Source organism: Tachyglossus aculeatus, chromosome 18 (genome assembly GCF_015852505.1).
Source record: "Tachyglossus aculeatus isolate mTacAcu1 chromosome 18, mTacAcu1.pri, whole genome shotgun sequence".
In the NCBI taxonomy this organism is placed as follows: Eukaryota; Metazoa; Chordata; class Mammalia; order Monotremata; family Tachyglossidae; genus Tachyglossus; species Tachyglossus aculeatus.
In genome coordinates this window covers 22223038-22245196 of record NC_052083.1, presented here as the reverse complement: position 1 = coordinate 22245196, position 22159 = coordinate 22223038, and the positions used below count along the sequence as shown (strand labels likewise).

Genomic DNA, 22159 nt, shown 5'->3' with positions numbered 1-22159 from the left:
GATGAGTAGGTTGACTGGTAGCCACTGGAGATTTTTGAGGAGGGGAGTAACATGCCCAGAGCGTTTCTGCACAAAGATGATTCGGGCAGCAGCATGAAGTACAGACTGAATTGGGGAGAGACAGGAGGATGGGAGGTCATAGAGGAGGCTGATGGAGTAATGCAGTCAGGATAGGATGAGAGATTGAACCAGCAAGGTTGCAGTTTGGATGGAGAGGAAAGGATGGATCTTGGCGATGTTGCGGAGGTGAGACTGGCAGGTTTTGGAGACGGATTGGATGTGAGGGGTGACCGAGAGAGAAGAGTCGAGGATGACACCAAGGTTGCGGGCTTGTGAGATGGGAAGGATGGTAGTGTGGTCTACAGTGATGGGAAAGTCAGGGAGAGGGGAGGGTTTGGGAGGGAAGATAAGGAGTTCAGTCTTGGATATATTGAGTTTTAGATGGCGGGAAGACATCCAGATGGAGATGTCTTGAAGGCATGAGGCAACACGAGCATGAAGGGAGGGAGGGAGTGCAGGGGTAGAGATGTAGATTTGGGTATCATCAGCGTAGAGATGATAGTTGAAGCCGTGGGAGCGAATGAGTTCACCAAGGGAGTGAGTGTAGATAGAGAACAGAAGGGGACCAAGAACTGACCCTTGAGGAACTCCTACAGTAAGGGGATGGGAGGGGGAAGAGGAGCCCGCAAAGGAGATTGAGAATGAATGGCCAGAGAGATAAGAGGAGAACCAGGAGAGGACGGAGTCTGTGAAGCCAAGGTTGGATAGCGTGTTGAGAAGAAGGGGGTGGTCCACAGTGTCGAAGGCAGCTGAGAGGTCTGGAAGGATTAGGATAGAGTAGGAGCCATTGGATTTGTCAAGCAGGAGGTCATTGGTGAGCTTTGAAAGGGAAGTGTCGTTGGACTGTGGGGCACAGAAGTCAGATTGGAGGGGATCGAGGAGAGAGTTGGCTTTGAGGAATTCGAGGCAGCACGTGTAGACGACTCATTCAAGGAGTTTGGAAAGAAATGGTAGGAGGGAGATAGGGCGATAACTAGAAGGGGCGGTGGTGTCAAGAGAGGGTTTTTTAGGATGGGTGAGACGTGGGCATGTTTGAAGGTAGACGGGAAGGAACCAGTGGAGAGTGAGCGGTTGAGGATGGAAGTTAAGGAGGAGAGAAGGGACGGAGCGAGAGATTACATAAGATGAGAGGGAATGGGGTCAGAAGCTCAGGTGGCCGGAGTAGCACTTGAGGGGAGGGAGGAGATCTCATCTGAGGATACTGCTGGGAAGGATGCGAGAGTAGCGGAGAGGGTTGAGAGCCGGGGGGTGGAGAAGGGGGAGGAGTGGCTTTGGTGAGCTCAGACATGATGGATTTAATTTGATTAATGAAGTAGGAGGCCAGATCGTTGGGGATGAGGTAAGGAGGAGTGGGAGGAACAGGGGTCCTGAGAAGAGAGTTAAATGCACGGAAGAGCTGAAGGGGATGATGGGCATGGGTGTCAATAAGGGAGGAGAAATAGTTTTGTCTGGCAGAGGAGAGGGCAGAGTTAAGGCAAGAAAGGATAAACTTGAAGTCGACGATGTTGGCATGGTGTTTAGACTTTCTCCAGCAGCATTCAGCACTTCGAGGATAAGAGCGAAAGAGGCAAACAGTGGCAGTGATCCAGGGCTGTGGGCTAGTGGTACGAGTGCGGTGAAGGGAAAGGGGAGAGAGGGAGTCGAGCTGAGTAGAGAGGGTACAGTTGAGAGCAGTAATCTGATCATCAAGATTGGGTAGAGAGGAAAGGGAGGAGAGGTGGGGTGTGAAGGGCTCAAAACGATGGATGGGGTCGAGAAAGCGCATGTCTCTGTGACGTAGTAATATAGATTTACAGGGGAGAGGAGTTTCAGTGAGGAGGCAGATGAGAAGGTCATGATCAGAGAGAGGGATTTCAGAGTTGGTGAGGGTGGAGACAATGCAGCGGTAGGAGATGATGAGGTCGAGGGTGTGACCAAGTTGGTGAGTGGGCGAGGTGGGGTGGAGCAAGAGGTCGGCAACGTCAAGGAGAGATACAAGGCAGAAGAGTCACCAGGGATATCCATGCGGATGTTGAAGTCTCCGAGGATCAGAGTGGGGATGGAAAAGGAGAGAAAGAAGGTGAGGAAGGGGTCAAAACCGTTTAAGAAGTTGGAGGTGGGGCCGTGGGGGTGGTAGATGATGGCTACAAGAATCTGGAGGAGTTGGCAGAGGCGAATAATGTGGACTTCAAAGGAAGGTAAAGAAAAGGAAGGGGGAGGAGGGATAGTGCGAAAGCGACATTGGGGTGCGAGAAGGAAACCGACACCTCCTCCTTTTCCGGTGAGTCTGGAGGAGTGGGAGAAGAAGAGGTCTCCACTGGAGAGAGCAGCAGAAGAGACCGTGTCGTCCGGAGACAGCCATGTTTCAGTCGGGCGAAGAGGAGTAGAGAGCTGGAAATGAATAGGTCCAGGGTGAAAGGGAGCTTACCTATAACGGAGCGGCGGTTGCAGAGGCCACATTTGGCAGCTGCTGTGGAGGGAGGGGAGGGAGGGGGAAGGGTGAAAGGGGTGGGGAGGGTTTGGATTGGGATGAGTTGGCTTCCCTCAGATGATGAGAATAGAGGGCAAGAGGGTGTCTGAACCAGGTACAGACACTGAAGCTGCTGAGGTGTTTCTCCCTCCAGCCTATAAAAGAGCTCTCCCAGGCCCCTTCCTCAGTTATACCCCTGCTAGCCCCAGGGTTCCCCTCCATGGGGACATAGGGAGGAGCTGATGGGAAGATAATTGCTCATCCCGCCCCTGCATCTCCTAGGAAACGCCGAGCTAGGGCTGTTCCAAGAATATTACTGGGGGTAAGGTGGAGGCAGGGGAGAGCCAGGGCCTGAGGAGCAGGGACCTTACACAGTCAGAAAACTTGCTGAACTGCTAGCTGGATCAGATGGATCATTCCCCCCCCGCCCCGCTGCTCCTAGGTCTTGGTCTCTGCTGCTACTGCTAATGATGTTGCCCTGTGAGCCCTGTCCTTTTTTCTTTGATGGTACTGAATGATTATGGTCCTTTTCAAGCTCTTACTACGTGCCAAGGACTGTACTAAGCTCTGGGGTAGATACAAGTTAATCAAGTTGGACACAGTCCCTTTTCCATAAGGGGCTTACACTTATCTCCAATTTCCAGATGAGGTAACTGAGGCACAGAGAAATTAAGTGACTTTTCCAAAGTCACACAGGAGACATGTGCCATTCTGGGATTAGCACCCATGTCCTCTGACTTCCAGGACCCTGATGTATCCACTAAGCCATGCTGTGTGTCAGAAACTATACTAAGCACTGGGGTAGATACAGGTTGATCAGGTTGGACAAAGTCCACGTCCCACATTGGGCTCACAGTCTTCATTCCTATTTTATAGATGAGGTAACTGAGGCACAGAGAAATCAACTGACTTGCACAAGTCACAAGCGGAAGAGGCAGGATTAGAATCCATATCCCTCTGACTTTCAGGCACCTGCTGTGCCCACTAGACTACGCCTCTTCTTCCTGAGCCCTATCAACCTTTGCAGGGCCAGGGAGGGGAGGAATCTGGCTCTACAACGATCTGGCTCTGGAATCTGTACTCTACCAAGGGCTTAGTAAGCTCGCTATTGATACGACTGACTGACTGACTGACTGACTGACCTATTTGTTGGTTCCAATCTCAGAGGAAGGTTAGGGTAGGACCCATTTTACTGAAGGGATTCCTTGGGTGACTTGGGTGGCCCGTTTTGTTTCAGATGTGGAGGAGAAGTGGAGTGAGAGTGGGTATGGGGGGTGGGGTCACCCAATGATGGGAACCTCCACTAACCCTGCTGGATGAATCCAGAAAGGATATCTGGAAGAGGTGAATTTGAATGGGAGAGTACAGAAGTAGCGTGATTAGGCCAGAGAAAGATTTAGCGTCCAGAATCCAAGTGGTTGGCCAGAGTTGTGAGGGGCAGAGGAGGAAGGAGGAGGATGAGGAAGGGAAGGTGGAAGGGAGGTTAGCAGGAGATAGTTGGATTTGCTCTCTTTATTCATCCTTCCCTCAGCTCCACAGCACTTATGTCCATATCCCTAATTTATTTATTTACATTAATGTCTGTCCCCCCGTCGAGGAGTGAAGCTCGTTGTGGAGGGAATTTGTCAACCAATTGTGTTATATTGTACTCTCACAAGCACTTAATACAATGCTCTGCATTCAGCAAGGACCCAATAAATACTATTGACTGATTGAAGGGTGGAAGCTAAAATCTAGAGAGTCACTTTCTGCAGCTTTTTCTTTATAGGGGACTGCCCCATCCCTCCCTGCCTCCTCTCATTTCCTGGAGGAAAACTGAATCCAGCGCACCAGGTCCCTGAGGACCTGCTTGACCAGATTAATTCGCAGGGTGTAGATGAAGGGATTCGGCATTGGGGCCATGGACATGTTGAGCAAGGCCACCCCCTTGTTGAAGGCGACCCCTGCCTTGGGAAATGTGTTGATGTATATGAAGAGTCAACTGCCTTAGAAGATGGAGACACGACTATGTGGGAGGAGCAGTTGGAAAAGGTCTTTCTCCTCTGCTGGGTGGAGGGCAGTCTCAGGATGTCACGGATGACAGCCGTGTAGCACGCGGTCACTAGTGACAGGGTGACCAGGAGTGTCCCCGAGGTTAAGAGGAAAAGCATCTGTTCCACTAATTTCGTGTCGGAGCAGGAGAGCTGCAACAGGGGCCCGCAGTCGCAGCTGAAATGGTCAGTGATGTTAGGTCCACAGAAGTCGAGCCGGCTGGTCAGCATGGTCGTGGGGAAGATGAACAGGAAACTGACCAACCAGGAACAGAGGACCAGAAGGACGCAGATGCCCCGGCTCATGATGGTCGTGTAGTGCAGCGGCCGGCAGACGACGACATAGAGGTCGTAGGACATGGCCCGTCAGGTGGAAATACTCCATCACCTCCAAAAAGATGACGAGGAAGGGCTGGGTCGTACAGCCCTCGAAGCTGGCGGTCCTGCCACCTGTGGCGATGGGGGCCAGGAAGCTAGGAATGCAAGCGGACGTGACGGAGAGCTCCAGGAATAGGAAATTTTTAAGGAAGAAATAAATGGGGGTGTGGAGGCAGGAGTCCAACAGGGTGAGGGTGAAGATTGTCAGGTTCCCGGTGATGCTCAGCACATAGGTGACAAACAGAAAGAAGAAAACCACTGCTTGCCACTTAGGGGGCCCCATCAGCCCCAGGAAGATGAACTCAGTCACTCTGGTCTGGTGGCAGAGGTCCTACTTCCTGGGGCAATGATAATATGATTGAGGGATATGTAAAGCACTTACTATGTGCCAAGCATTGTCCTATGCACTGGTGTGGATATAAGACTATCGTGTTGGACCCAATCCCTGCTCTTCCCGGGGCTCCCAGTCTAAAAGTGGGAGGGAGAGAGGCATCGAATCTCTGTTTAACATATTAGGAAATTTAGCCACAGAGAAGTGAAAGTAACTTGCGCAAGATTACACAGCAGTGAAATGGCAGAACTGCGATTTGAAGCCAGGTCTCCTGACGCTCAAGCCCAGGTCCTTTCCCTAGGTCGTGCTGTTTCTCTACAGGGTTCACGACCCAGGCTCTTGGCACATTCCCCTCCGGCTAAGGTCCCTGATATCCTTGAAACTACAGCCACAACCACCTCCTCAGTTCCAGGGGCACTCAGGAATTCGGGGCTCTTTCCAGGATTTCTCGAAGGATGGCCATATCCAGACATTCGTAGAGCACAGGGTGGGACTCCAGAGAGATGGGACGGTTGGAGAAGGTGAATAGTTGCTTCCCTGGTGTACCCATCCTGAGCTCACCCAGTGTGAATAGGGAAATGTACTCTCAACTGGAGGTGGTCATAATAAAGAGTGAGTCCTCCACTGGCCTGAAAGCAGTCCATCTGTTCTCTTCCCTCCTACCTATAATAATTAACAATAATAATTATGGTAATAATAATAATGTTTTTTGTTAAGTGCTTACTATGTGCTAAGCATTTTTCTAAGCACTGCGGTAGATACAGGGTAATCGGGTTGTCCCAACTGAGGCTCATGTGGTAGTTGTTAGGCACTTACTATGTGCGGTCCACAATGCTAAGTGCTGTAACCATGCCCCCTCTTCCCCCTCTATATGCCACCACACGTGCTTCACTGCACTGAAGGCTCCCTACTCACTGGGCATTGCTCTCATCTCTTCTGCCATTGACCTCTTGTCTGGGGCTCCCTTCTTCTTCACACCAGCAGATCATTAATAATAATAACAACAATAACAATAATAACAATATATGGTATTTGTTAAGTACTTACTATACGCCAGAAATTGTACTAAGCACTGGGAAAGATACAAGGTAATTGGGTTGCACAAAGGCCCTGTCCTACAGGGAGCTCACAGTTTTAATCCTCATTTTATACATGAGGTAACTAAGGCACAGGGATGTTAAGCGACTTGCGCAAGATCACACAACAGACAAGTGGTGGAGTCTGGATTAGAAGCCAGGGCCTTCTGACTCCCAGGCCAGTGCTCTATCCACTAGGTCATGCTACTTCACGCTGTTTTACTTAGCTCTCCTCTTCTTCAAAGCCCTTCTGAAATCACATCTCCTCTAAGAAGATTCCCAGATTCATCGTTCATCTCTCCATCCCAGTTCCTCACTACTTCCTCTTCAGTACACTCACAACCTCTAAGCACTTAGGTAAGATATATTCCACTCGTAATACTTATAGAGAGATCACTGAACTCCATCGCTGCCTCATGCCTGGACATTGTCTCACTTTCTGCCTCCCCAGCCAGACTATAAGCACCTCAAGTGCAGAAATCATATCTACTAAATCTGTGGTACTCTCCCTAGCATTACTACTGTGTGCTGTGCCCACAGTAAGTGCTAAGTGCCATTAGGTTACTGATTCACTAGAGAGTAAACAACTTAAGTGCAAAGGTTATGCCTACTAATTCTGTTGTATTCTCCCAAATACTTGGTCCGTCCTGTGCTTTGATCCTACCAGGGTCTCAATCCATACTGTTGTTGGATCGATTGATTGATTGGTGAAATGGAATACTTGTCAATAATAATAATTATGGTCTTTGTTAAGCACTTACTATGTGCCAAGCACTGTTCTAAGCACTGGGGTAGATACAAGGTAATCAGGTTATCCCACATGGGCCTCGTGGTCTTAATCTGCATTTTACAGATGAGGTAACGGAGGCACAGAGAAGTTAAGAGGTTTGCCCAAGGTCACACAGCGGACAGGTTGCCATCATCCCTACTATCATCTCCATCACCTCCGTTGTTCATCACCCATTATCAATCCTTGCTATCACATTATCCTTACAATCATCATCATTATTCAGTAACCTCACCATCAGCCCCGCTATCCCCACCTTCATCCCCACTATTTCCAACCCATCTCCCCTCTCCCTCATCTCACCAGCACCTGGTCATCATCACCACTTCTTGGGCTCTGTGATCCGTGGATTACATCCAGTTTGGGGCCCAACCCTGGACCCTTTCTCTATTGAAGGCTCCACGGATCTGCCTGAGGGCCAGGAGCTACTTCAATCCCTGCTTCCCGTCTTCTGGTACTCCAGGAAAAGACAAATCTCCTAACCTTCCCTCTTCCGCCCTCAGCTCCTCCTCCTAGGGGGTGATTCACCACAAGATTCTGACCGGATCGACGGGGGTGACAGGGATGACAAAGAGGAGGTACTCACCTTTCGAACTGTCCAGAACATGGGTCGTGGGGTGGGACTCTGATTTGTTCACCGGGGGTCGGAAGACGTGACTAAAGGAAGCTATTCTGACCATCCTCAGTATCCTGGTTGCTATTAGAAGCTGAGGAGCCAGAAGCCAGACCCCAGCTTGCTCTCCCTAACCGGCTCCAGAGCCGGCCTCTTCCTAAGACTAGGTCTGGACCCGAGGCGCTGAGCAAGCCCGCCTGCCTATATCCAGATGCACATTTGTGGGAGAGAAGGAACTGGACTCAAAGTGGCTCTGGGCTCTCTGGAGAGGCGATGCAGGGGAGAGATGACCTCTCGGCAGATCCTTCCCTAAGTCAGCGTGGGATTCTCTCTCTTGATCTCCATGGAAACCCATGGAGCAGTGGACCCCACTAGGGGCCCAGGGAACCGTTCTCTGTGGGCGGCCGCTGATGTATCTTTAACACAGTCGGCTTTGGTAGAAATTTTGGTGGCGTCCCCAGCGAGAAGGCAGAGATTGATGCAGCATTTCTGGAAGGCCCAAAGATGACGATTGAGACCAGAACCAATCCTGGCTCCAAAATAGAGCGATGTCAATCGCTTTTGCTCTCCAATCCTACCCTGGGGAGCCCATCTGGGTAAGCAACTGGTCTTGGGGCATGCCTCTGGCCCTGAGGCAAGAGAGATGAGATTGGTTAGACCTCTCCCATATTTCCCATCTCTCCTGGCCCTATCTGCCTCCAGCTAACCCCTCCAGATAGCCTACCTGCACATTTCCATCTATCCCACTCAACCCTTCTACCCCAAACACTCCACACATTTTTTTCCAAATGTGAAAGCATATTCAGGTTAGCAATAGTAGGAACAGTGATAGTAGTAGTAGTAGTAGTAGTAATAGTGTTTATTTAGCACCTAGAGTAATGCTCTCTGCTAAGCACAATAATAGCAAAGGGGCATGCCCATAAGAGGCTTACACTCAAAGATGGAAGGCAGACAACAGAAAAAAGCCTGGTGTTATCTTTAATCCGCCTCAATCAATCAATCAACAGTATTGTTTGAGCTCTTATTGCTTATAAAACAGTGTTCTGAGCGCTTTGGGGAGTACAGCCCTACCCTCCCACTCTCCATCTCAGACTGAGCAGTGGGGGGGAGAATATGGGAAATGAGGATGAACGAGACGTGGAGAAGGGGTGGGGGGAAGGGGGAGAAGAAAGAATAAAAGAATGGAATTGGAGTAGATTAGCCTAATATATCTTCTGTTTTTCTTCTGTACTCCCCAGCACCTAGGACCCAGCTCTAGACATCCAGTAAGTACTCAAAATTGCAGATTGTAACAAAAAGATTGAAAGGTAATTTTATGATAAATTTATTGTGTCGACTGAATGCTAAGAACTGGGCAAAGCGCTTAGGCAGGTAATCATGTCCTTCACAGTTCCTGCCCTAGCACAGTGCTCACAATGTGAGAAGTAGAAAGAACAGGGATATAATCCATTTTACATATGACGAAAGTGAAGTCTAGAGAGGTCAAGTGATGACTCAGGGCAAGGAGAACTGGGACTAGAACTCGGGTCTTTTGAAGTCCAGTCCTGTGCTTTCTCCATTGGACTAGTGGTTGTTTCTCTACATAGGTATATATCTGCTACTTGTCTGCTGGCTGACGTTGGGCAAGTAACTTAACTTCTCTGTGCCTCAGTAACCTCATCTGTAAAAAAATGGTGATAAGACTGTGAGCTCCATGTGGGACAGGGATTATGTCCAACCGGATTAATTTGTATCTACCCCAGAATTTAGAACAGTGCTTGGCACATAGTAAGCACTTAACAAGTACCATTATTATTATGATGATTATTGTAATATCTCTATGATGTGTACAGGGGGAAGATGGAGGACAGATGTTGGTTGCCCCAGGGGTTGAAGGTCAGCTCTGAGGGGCGATGAGGACTGTTACCTGGATTTGTCCAGGGAGAAGGTCAGGGACTGTGTCTGATCAGATTCTCTTGTATGTCCACCAGTGTTGAGACCATAGTAATTGCTCAATTTATTATTATTATTATTATTGATGATAATAATAATAATAATATGAGATGCAAGAGTGTGAGTTCCTGGCCTTCTTCTTTCTTGAAGCCAATGAGCAGGGAGAGTCAGCGTCCCAGGGAGAATTCCTGACGAAGTAGGGGGTCGTAAGAAGGGGGGTCGTGGGTTGGGTGGAGGTTATTGTTTGGTTTATTGATTGAAATAGGGTAGGCCTGTCTCCTGGGGATTGCCCCTCCGGACTTTCCTAGTGGCCCGGGACAACTCGCCAGTAACGGTCCCAACTTGGCAGTAACGCTCACAATCGGGAAGGAGGGTAAAGGAAATGGGACCAGGGAAGGAGGGGTATAATGAAACTCTCAGCTCCAGTTACAAAATGCTGTTAGGACTTGGAGAGAAGGAGAATGAGCTTCACTGATCCTACAGTGAGGATGGGCCAGGGAGGACGCTATTTCCACAGTTAATGACCTTGGGGACCGGCTCAGCGGGGGCTGCAGTCAGGGGATGCAACTAACGAGCTGGTAGCACAGCACTCCAGGGAATGCCAATGCAGATCGGGTGACTAGAGGTACAGGGAGTAGAGGCCCGGGAGAATGCTAATGAGCAAACAATCCCCAGACTAGGATCTGCAGTAGGGCAGAGCAAAGCACGGGAGGGTAAAGCTCCCAGGACTGCCAGCCTGGCCCTGGTTCTGGGGTGGATGTAAGCAGATCGGGTTGGACACAGTTCCTGTCCCTCATAGGACTTACAGTAACAATCCCCGTTTTACAGACAGGTAACTGAGGTACAGAGAAGTCAAGTGACTTGTCCAAGGGCATATAGCAGGCAAATGGAATATCATAACCCATGGTCTTCTGACTCTCAGTCTTGTGCCCTAGCCACTACGCCATGCTGCTTCCCCATTACTGGCAACCCAGGACACTGCTCTCGTTCTCTGCAAACCTTCCCTGATTAATTTCCAACACCCTAGTCGTCTTCCTGAGCATGTACGTACTCTGTGTCATACCCCGGCCCACAGCACATTAGCACAGATGGATTTATTAATTCACCGATCTCTCAGCAACATCCTGCTTCTGGTCTGGAACACCCTTCGTCTTCATATTCGACAGATGATCATTCTCCTCACCTTCAAAGCTTTATTGATAGCACGTCTCCTCCAAGAAGCCTTCCCTGACTAAGTTCTCAATTCCTTTTCTCCCTCTCCCTTCTGCGTCACACTTGCACATTTACTTGCACCCGTTTTCCACCTATCCCTCTTCACTTGGAAACATTTCCCGGAATGACAAGGATGGCAGACCAGGTGCTAATAATGGCATTTAATAATGGTATTTGTTGAGCACTTACTATGTGCCAGGCACTGTACTAAACAATGGGGTGGATACAAGCAAATCAGGTTGGACGCAATCCCTGTTCCACATGGGGCTCACAGCCTCAATCCCCATTTTACAGTTGAGGTAACTGAGGCACAGAGAAGATAAGTGACTTGCCCAAGGTTACACAGCATACAAATGACAGAGTCGGGATTAGGACACCAGAAGGGTGGTACTCGATCCCCTACACCATGCTGCTTCTACCAGCTGGTCGTCCCGTACTGTTTCTTAATCTCAGTGCTCCCTGCGGCTCACCATGAAAACTCATCCCATTCCTGGAACCTCTGATTTTATAATAACATATTTCTTCCCAAACCAAATGGGATTCCAGGCCCCTCAATCAATCAATAAATCAATGTCACTCCCTTAGACAGTTATTGGTTTTTTGAGCACCTACTGAGTGCAAAGTAATCCATAAATTGATCTCAGTGTAATTTTTGAAAGCCTATTGAGTGCAGTCATCCATGTTGAGCACCTGATGAGTTCAAAACAATCCATTAATCAATTAGATGGCATTTATTGAGGGCATACTGAGTATTAAGAAACCCATCAATCAATCCAATGGAATCTATTGACTGCCTATTGAGTCCGAGGCACTATAGTAAGTGCTTGGGAGAACACAACTGATGATACCTTCCCATCATTCAGAAGGTTCCAATCGAATGTGGTAGACAGTTAGAGAAGCAGCGTGGCTCAGTGGAAAGAGCACGAGCTTTGGAGTCAGAGATCATGGGTTCAAATCCCCACTCTGCCGATTGTCAGCGGTGTAACTTTGGGCAGTCACTTAACTTCTCTGTGCCTCAGTTACCTCATCTGTAAAATGGGAATTAAGACTGTGAGCCCCTCCGTGGGACGACCTGATCACCTTGTAACCTCCCCAGCGCTTAGAACAGTGTTTTGCACATAGTAAGTGCTTAATAAATTTCATTATTATTATTTTTCCAATGAGTAGGAGCAGGAGTAACAAAAGATATCAGTTAGGGAGTCAAATGAATAGGACAGGTTGGTATGTCTGCCCAGATTAAATTAAATCAGTACAATGACAGTACAATAGACACATATAATGATAATAATAATAATAACGGTATTTGTATAACGCTTCCTGTGGGAGGCCAAGGATAAGAGAGGAAAGATGACCAGTAACCCGGTTAGCCAGGGGCAGAGGACCAGTAGGGTGCAGACATTCTGGCTCATGAAGGTCGTGTAGTGCAGCGGCCGACATATGGCGACATAGAGGTTGTAGAATCGTATGTCGAGACCTTGGGCATGTCAGCGTCAGGACCCAGTCCTTGAGATGACTTCATGGATTTATGGCGGACACCTCCCCGTGGGAAAACGGATGCCAAATGGTCCCAGCTGCGATCCTTAAATTCAGGACAGACAACGGTGGAGTAGAGATGATATTTACTGAGAACCCTGGGTGAATAATAAATGTGTTTTCATCAAGCCCTCACAATGTGCCAAGCACTGTACTAAGCTATGGGATGGATATAGGATACTTAGGTCCCACTTGGGACTCGCAGTCTAAGTGGGAGGGAGACCAAAAATTGAATCCCCATTTTGTAGATGAGGGAACTGATGCACAGACAACGTAAGCAACTAGCCCAAGGTAGCACAGCAGGTAGGTGTTGGAGTAGGGAGTAGAACTCGTGTCCTCTAACTCTCAGGCCATGCTTTTTCCACCAAGCGAAACTACCTCTGAAGATTCGAAGATTTGGATAAAGTGCGGAGGTGGGGTGCTGAAGTCTTAGCAGCTATAGTGTAGCCTTCTTGGATCAAAGGAGATAGAGCACGAGAATGACAGGTCAGAAAGACCTGGATTCTAATCCCAGCTCGGCCACCGTCTGCTGTGTGACCTTCGGCAAGTCTCTTAACTTCTCAGAGCTTCAGTAACCTCTTTTGCAATATGGGGATTAAGATTATGAGCTCTACATCGGGACTGGATTGATTGCGTTGTATCCCCCCAGCGCTTAGTACAGTGCCTGGAACATAGTACATGCTTAACAACTACCACAATTGTTATTATTCATAATATTTATTATTGGGACCCTGCTCGGTACAATAAGGATAATAGAGTGAAATGAGGATACAGTGCTGGGCTGTGTGTGTGTGTGTGTGTGTGTGTGTGTGTGTGTGTGTGTGTGTGTGTGTTTGTGTGTGTATTTGTCTCTCACAAAGGTCTTTCTGAATGAAGCCCTCTTTTCCCCTACTCCCTCTCCTTTCTGCTTCACTTAAACGCTTGGATCTTTACCTTCTAAGCACTTGCTATTCACCCAACCTTCAGCGCTACAGCACTTACAACTATATCCGCCATATATTTATGTATTTATATTTATATCTGCCTCCCCCTTTATACTGTTTGATTCTTGTGGTCAGATAACGTGTCTACCAACTCTGTTGTCCTCTCCCAAATGTTTTATAAATCAATCAATCAATCAATCGTATTTATTGAGCGCTTACTGTGTGCACAGCACTGTACTAAGCGCTTGGGAAGCACAAGTTGGCAACATATAGAGACAATCCCTACCCAATAGTGGGCTCACAGTCTAAAAGTCTAAAAGCACTTATAAAGTGCTTTGAGCACATTAAGCCCTCAATAAACACCCTTGATTGATTATTGTCGGATAATTACCAGTTATGAAGTGAGGGCTCCAGGAAAAGGTCACGGGTTCCTAGAGTCCAGGGGTCGAGGGAAGGTAGATGCAGTCGTCCACAGATTGAGGTTCTGATATTCACAACGGGAAAGGAACAGGCCAAGGTGACCCTGAGAGATCCTCCCTTCCCTAGCCTCTGCCCTAATTCCGGGGGTTGACCCAGGCCCGGGGCAGCGGCAAAGAGATAACTTCATGCCTTGGTAGAATTTCCCACCTGTTCAGCTGCTCCAGGCTTACATGCACCTCTCCAGATCCTGCTCGCTTCATCTCCCTCCCATCACCATTGGATACATGACTCCATTTACGCCCAACGAGGTCAGAATTTTGGGATCCTCTGGTAAAGGGGAAAGAAGGAAGGCATCAGGACTTTTCTCAGCTCGTAACAGGTGAGTCAGTCTTGACACCCTGGACAGGAGATGGGCCTTTCTACCTGAGGCAGGACCAAGAGTGGGGGTTTTATACCATTTGGTTTCAGATGGAAACCAGGGAACCAATTGTGAGAACAGGGAAAGCCTCCGGCGGGGCAAGTCAGGAGACATTAACGAATGAATGATTCTTTGATGGCTCTGGCTGTGAAAATTTAATCACCGGATTGGGGACATGTCCAGAGGGTTGGAGGATGGGGCCCACCTCAGCCATTCCAAGCCGTCAATTCCCAGTCCAGGTAACCAAGAGGAGAGCAAGGGAGATAGAGTAATAGGGATCTTCCTTCTACAAATGGTGTTTAAGCCTAGGGGTGGTGAAGTATTGGACTCTTTTGGAAATGGAACGTACTTTTAATCAGTCGTATTTCCTGAGTTCCAACTGGGGGTCCAGCACTGTGCTGAGAGCTTGGGAGAAGACAATGGAATCAGTAGCTGGGAAGCATAGTGGCCTAGAGGAAAGGAAAGAAACACGGATCTGGGAGTCAGAGAAACAGTGTATTAAAATCTTAACTCTGCCATTTGACTGCTGTGTGAAAATGAGCATGTCAGTTAACTTCTCTGTGCCTCAGTTCTCCTGTACTTCCTCCTACTCAGACTGCGACCCCCCAGACGAGTCAGAGACTCTGACCAACTTAAGTAATATTTAAATACTTCAAATCTTAAAACAGTTTGACACTTGGTAAGGCACTTAACAAATACTATAAAAAATTTGGATTCATTCATTCACTCTATCGAATTGATTGAGCGCTTACTGTGTGCAGAGCACTGTACTAATCACTGGGAAAGTACAATTTGGCAATAGATAGGGACAATCCCTACCCAGCATCGGGCTCACAGCCAAGAAGGGGGAAACAGACAGCAAAATAAAACACGTAGACAGGCCTCAATAGCATCAAAATTGATAAATAGAATTATATACACATCATTAATAAAATGAATAGAATAATGAATATGTACAAATATACCCAAGTGCTGTGGGGCAGAGAAGCAGGTAGAGCAGAGGGAGGGAGTACGGATGATGGGGATGGAAGGAGGAGCAGAGGGAAAGGGTCTCAGTCTGGGAAGTCCTCCTCGTGGAGGATGTGAGCTCTCAGTAGGGCTTGAAGTGGGGAAGAGAGTTAGTATGGTGGATGTGAGGTGGGAGGGCATTCCAGGCAAGCAGCTTGAATCCTAGACCTTCCTACTTAGATTGTGTTCACCATCTGCGGCTTGGACGGTGTCCATCCTGATTATATTGTATCTACCCCAATCCTTAATACAGTACTTGTCACATAGTAGGCAAATATCATATAAAAAGAGATGACACCTGCCTTCAACGAGCTTACCGCCCTTAGGAGGATTTCCTGCTTTGTGCCTCAGGGTCCTGCCTCTCTTCTTATCCTAGTGTTGTACTAGTACTGTCTTCCCTAGAATATGGGAGAACGTTATTCGCCTTTCCTGGAGCCCCTATCAGTACACTCAACCGTGCCTAAAGAGGAGATGTACATTCAATAAGGCTTCGAAGGTGGTTGGGATGCTGGAGCGGGGGCAGGGGTAATCGACTGTCGGATATGAAGAGGGAGGACATTCCAAGCCGAAGGCAGGACGTGGGCAAGAGGTCAGTGGCAATTGATCTCCATCTCGTTGCCCGGTCCACCATGCTAGAGCCCCAAATAACAAGGCGTTAGGGAAACACAGTGCACTAGGGGTCAATCCCAAAGTGCGATGGGGCGGGGGTTGGAGTTATCCTGCAAGCTGCGCTCCAGGGCAGGAGCTGGCGGACAAGCCAGAGCACCTAGGGTTAGGGCGTGTGTGCTTGTGAGTGGGGCTGCTGGAGCCAGTCCGACAGTGGAGCCTGGACCTGAGACCGGGCTTGGGGGTTTCCGGGAGACGGGTGCAGGCACTGAGCTTCCTGCACACAGGGGTGAGGCTCCAAAGCAGTGGCAGCGCCGACTCTCTGGATGGGAAGCCTGGGAGAAGGGGTGAGCGGGGATGGAAGGGGCGGTGAGAGGTCCACTGAGGTGTCAGCTCGGAACCCCCTCTCCGCGCATCAGGTCCCACACCCCAGGCCACAGGGGTGACGACGAAGCTTGGATTTCCCTTCCCACGCGGTGGACCTCAACCCATGCCACGATTTGAAGTGGGGAAAAAAAGAACATGGCAGCCCGAGACGTCCCCCGGCAGCAGAGGCTCCATGCATGGAACATCCTTGTGGAAGTACCCCGGGGCTCACCTCTCTGACACGGAGCCAGAGCCTGAGGAATGCGACAAAACGAAAGGACGAAGGAGATACCGCCTACCAATCAGTCAATCAAGGGTATTTACTGAAAGCCACCGTGAACGGTACAGTGCACTCAGTGCTTTGGAAAGAACTAGGAGATGCAATCTGTCATCTTTATCATTCCCTATCTCCCTGCCTCTCTCTCCTCACGGTTAAGTAAACACACTCCGGGGACTTCGTGGGTGAGGAGGACCAGGTAAAATGAAGAGACTGGCAGTGGGAGGAAGGGATAGGACAACGGGTGAAGGCGCTGATCGGTGCTTCTGGAAAGGGAAATGACTTTCTCCCACCTTCTAAGGGAGGACAGTGTTTGCGATGAGTTCCATATAGACAGGAGGAGTATCAGGACGCTGGGGATCAACGTAGGTGATATAGACGAGATGGAGGGCACAGTGAGAAGGTTGGCATTTAGAGAAGAGAAACGTGCGATCTGGGTTGTAGTTGGAGACTAGCAAGGTGAAGTAGGAGGGGTCAAGGCGATAGAGAGCTTTAAAGCCAATAATAATAGCCTTTTGTTGGATGCGGAGGTGGATTGTGAAACCACTGGATTTTTTTTGACGACTAGGGAGACATCTCCTGAACGTTTTTTGTAGAAAAATGATCCAGGCAGCAGAATGAAGCATGGACTAGAGTGGGGAGAGCCAGAGGCTGGGAGGTCAGCAAGACGGTCTGATGCAGTAATCCAAGCAGGATAAAATGAGTGATTGCATTGACTTGGTAACAGTTTGGAAGAAGAGGGAAAGGGTGGGAATTTAGCGATGTTGTGACGTGGGGACCGACTGATTTAGTGATGTGTTAAAATCCTACCCATGTCAACTGCTCATTGCTCAGTACCTGTATAGGCGGCCATGGGCTGAGACCTCCTTGGAATGTGTGGGATTAAAGGTCCCTGAGTAGGAGCTAACGGTAGACTCTGTTTCTCTATGTTACACTTCTCTGGGAGAAGTAGCATCCGTCAGTTCCTTTCTCCTTCCCTCCCTCCCGTCCTTCCCCAGTGGGTCCTCCCTCGTGTACAGGAGCGAAGCTCTCCCTTCCCCAGCCCTCGGGCTGTTCTCTTTTCCTCCATTCTCCCTTCTCCAACTTCTCTGTTCTTCCCTCTTGTTTGAGAAGGAAACAGAAAGAAGCCAGAGTATTTCTGTCCACCGTGGGAATAGAAGTGAGGTACCTTTTCTCTCTGCCCTGTGCAGGACAGAACACTGCAGACAACTGTGATGCTAATGATAGCTGGAGTGTCCTGGCCCAAAATGGGGAAGACTGTAACTCAGGACAGCTCTAGCTCTGATCATTCCACTTGCCAGGGAAGCTGCCGTCCGAGCAGAACGTGGGTGAGTTTTCCAGCATAAATCCCTGTCCCTTTGGCCCCTCTGACACTCTGCTGCCACATCCTTCTCGTCCGCGGTGTCCGCAGGTCCCCCTGCTATCAGGTCAGGGCTGAAACAGGGGTAGGCCGACCGAGAGATCCAGACCCACTCCTCTCCTGTCATCGGGACTCTCCCAGAAGGACGACTCCGTGCCACGTCCCACCCAGATTGCCTGATCAGTGGGTTGAAGATTAGAGATAATGACAGGCCCATTTATTCAGCCCTTCCAGAAGCTCAGAATGATGAGGCTCATCGGAGAGTCGCCTCGGAGTTTGCTAAAGTCCTGCCCACCGCAGCAGCTCGTGTGACAATATGTGTTCCCCCACGGGGACACAGATTGACACTTAGTTCTGTGTCTGGCTGAATCCACGCGGCCACTCTGAGCTGTCCTTTCCAGCATGATTCCACTGACATGGGCTGACCCGGCAGTTATATCAATCAATGAATCAACACATCAATCAATCTAGGCGCCTCTATGTAGGTACCTTCCGAAAATGCCCGTACTCCATTGTCTAGGGCTCGGGTGAGCAGGGAGAGAAAGGGCTGGGATCTGTTTCTCCACTTGGTAACGTTTCCGGGAACGACAACAAGAATCACAGATCAGGTGCTAACCAGATTCTCCCTACCTTTCATTCTGTGCTGTTTCCCTGATCCCAGTGCTCCCTGCGGCTGTCCCCCAAATCTCAGCCCCCTTCTAGGTCTTATTATCTTCGATCAGTATGCCCTTCCCCTAACCCTCACTGAACCTCATATGAACTGGGATTCCAGGTGTATACATTATTCAATCCATTAGTCAGTCAATCCATCACCCCTTAAAACCATCTGGTATTTACTTCACACCTTCAGAGTGCAACTCAATTCATCAGTTTATATCGCGGTATCTTTTTAGAGCATACTAAGTGCAAAGCAATCCATCAATCAATGTAATGGCATTTGTTGATCACTTACAGAGTGCTGATAGCATATTTTGAGGGCGTTCTGAGTATTAAGCATTCCATCCATCAAACAAATGGAAACTATTGACTGTCTACAGAGTCTTAGGCACTATACTACTACTTTCCAGCAGTTTCCAATCAAATGGAGGAAATAGATGGAGATGATTTTCAAAGACAGGGAGCCAGAATAAAAACAAGGATTAGCTAGTGAGCAGAACAAATAGGACAGATTGGAATGTCTGCCCAAATTAGATGAAATCAGTGCCACATAGTATAATGGAAACAATGCATATATGCCGAGGGTACATGTGAGAGAGGGTGTGAAAGGGTGGGAATTAGCTGGGAAGTGAGGGGGTGGGAGTGGGAGAGAACAGAGAGGGTGGCAGTAAGAGAGGGGAGTGAAAGGATGGCAGTAAAAGGTGGTGAGCCTTTGGCTTCCCGTCCCTGTTGAGGTCGCTCTTCATTCACTCATTCATTCATTCATTCAATCTCATTTCTTGAAAGTTTACTGTGTTCAGAGCACTGTACTAAGCGCTTGGGGAAAGCATAATACAGCAATAAAGAGATACAACCCCATCCACGACGAGTGCACAGTCTAGAGGGGGGGGAGACAGGCATCAATACAAGTAAACAGACATCAGTGTAAATAAATACAATTACAGATAAATACGTAAGTGCTGCAAGGGTGGGGGGGCGGGGTGCAAAAGCAAAGGGAGCAAGTCAGGGCTAAAGGGCGTCTTGCTAAAAGGCTCTCTTAGCTCGGATAAGATGGAGATTTCCAAAAAAACACATTGATCCTGGAGGTTTCTATTGGCTTCCTGCACAGACCCGCTGAAACAATTCTCAGAACGTCTCTCACGTGAAGTGAAAAGGCTTGACGTCCCCCCTGAGTGGATGAGGATAAAGTGCTGAGGCAACCGGGGACTTGACCAGGGGAGGGATTTCCAGCAGAGCTGGTGCAGGGGTGCACAGAGGGATGGAGAACCGTCAGGTCCTGGTTCTTAGACATCAGGTGAAGCATTACGCTAATGTACTGGTCCCGAGTCTCTGTCGTCGACCTTCTGCATCCCCTGCAGATTTTCCTGTGGGATCTCGTCGCTGAACAATCCTCACCCCTTGGTGATAAATTCAACTCCGTGCACCTCCCTTATGGCCTGCTTGACCTGCTGGTTCCGCAGAGTGTAGATGAAGGGGTTCAGCCTCAGAACTACGGAAGTATAGAGCACGGCCACCCCCTTGTTTAAGTCCACTCTGTCCTTGGAAGACGGTTTGTTGTACATAAAGATGCAGCTCCTGTATGTGATGGAGAAAACGACCATGTGGAAGGAGCAGGTGGCAAAGGCCTTTTTCCTCTGCTGAGCGGAGGCCAGTCTCAGGATGGTGTGGGTGATGGCCGTGTAGGACACGACCACTAACTCCAAGGTGACCAGTTGTGTCTCCATGGCCAAGACGAAAGCCATCAGCTCCAGGAACCCGATGTCCGAGCAGGAGAGCAGGAGCAGAGGGGAGATGTTTCAGAAGGAATGGTCAATGGCTCCCGGGCCACAGAGGTCCAGTTGGAGGCCAAGGATAAGAGTTGTAAAGATGAACAGGAACCAGGTTAACCAAGAGCAGAGGACCAGTAGGGTGCAGACATTCTCATGACGGTCGTGTAGTGCAGAGGCTGGCAGATGGCGACATAGCGGTCGTGGGACATGGCGGCGAGGAGGAAGAATTCGGTTCCCCCAGCAGAAAAAAGAATAGCTGAGTTGCACAACAGTTGTAGGAAATGGTTCTGTCCCCTGTGATTATGGTAGCGAAGAATCTGGGAATGTAGGCGGAGGTGATGCATATCTCCAGGAAGGAGAAGCATGCAGGAAGGAGTACATAGGGATGTGGAGGTGGGAGTCCAGCAGGGTGAGGGTGACGATGATCAGGTTGTCGGTGACACTCAGTTCGTAGGAGGCAAATATGTAGAGGAAAATTACCGCTTGCAAATCCGGGTCGTCCGTGAGCCTTAGGAGGATGAACTCAGTCAATTGCATGTGACTCTCCATGGCCGAAATGTGACTCCTGTTATCCAACGCCAGAGGACTGTTAATCCAGCTCACTGGAGGGGGACAGAGTGCTGTGACTCCTCTCCAACTAGACGAGCTGGGCAGGAACAGCTCCGGCTGCGAGACACGTCTGGCATTGCAGGGTCACAACCCAGTCCTTGAGACAACTTCACGAGTTGATCGTATTTATTGAGCACTTACTGTGTGCAAAGCACTGTACTAAGCGCTTGTAACTAATACGATTGAATGAATTGATGGCTAGACACCTTCTCGCGGGACAATAGTAGCGTGGTTGTTCCAGCTATGACCCCTAGGACTTCATCTCCAAAAACCTGCGTGATGGTTGCAGTAGGGATTACCTTTACTGAGCACCCATTTCCGTGGGTCCTGCCCTAATAGCACAGGGAAGTACACCGCAACTATTCCTTGCCCACAAGGAGCTTCCATTCGTATGGGGTGGCAAACATAAACATACTTACCAATAGCATGGTCAAAATGAGAATTCGAATAGCATATATACTATTGTTGAGAATGAGTACAGATTGCCTCGTGGAGCATGGGCCCGTAAATGCTTTGTGTACATGTGATAAAGGGGAATATTGATCTTTGCCCAAGCCCATGAATGTCAAGGTTTCACCTGAATACATAATAATAATAATAATAATAATAATAGTACTACTAGTAGTAGTAGTATTTGTTAAGCACTTACTATGTGCAGAGAACTGTTCTAAGCGCTGGGGGGGATGCAAAGTGATCAGGTTGTCCCACGTGGGGGCTCACAGACTTAGTCTCCATTTTACAGATGAGGGAACTGAGGCATAGAGAAATAAAGTGACTTGCCCAAAGTCACACAGCTGACAAGTGATGGAGTCGGTATTAGAACCCATGACCTCTGACTCCCAAGCCCGTACTCTTTCCACTGAGTCACGACATACCCCCAAACCATCAACTGTCAACAGCTAGACAACTGAGATTGTCAGGAACCTTGAGGGAGGAAATAGTGTTTGTGATCATGAGCACAAGAACCAGTGAGTGATAAGGAGCTCATGGCCCAGTCATTCCCTGGAGATGCTGCCAGAAAAGGGAGAAGGCCCACAGAGGACAAGTCCCGGATGTCTGCCGTGGATGAATAATAAACAAGGTAATCAGGTCTCACTCTAGGATCACAACCTAAGTAGGAGAGGGACCAATAATTGAATTCCCATTTTGAAGATGAGGGAACTGAAGCGTGGAGAAATTAAATGACTGGTCGAAGATCACCTAGCAGGTACGTGGCAGAGCATGGATTAGAACCAGGTCCTCTGACATCCAGGACGTTCCTTTTCCACTAGACACCCCTGCTTCTGAAGATTAGAGGCTCTGGATACATGGTGCAGGTGAGGTACTCAGATACTAACCAGCCAGC

General features: G+C 48.9%; 1 pseudogene; it reads right to left on the bottom strand.

Annotated features, from left to right (window-relative positions):
- Positions 1–4306: 4306 nt before the first annotated feature.
- On the bottom strand, positions 4307–20178 carry LOC119940052 (annotated as a pseudogene).
- Between the last annotated feature and the right edge of the window lie 1981 nt (positions 20179–22159).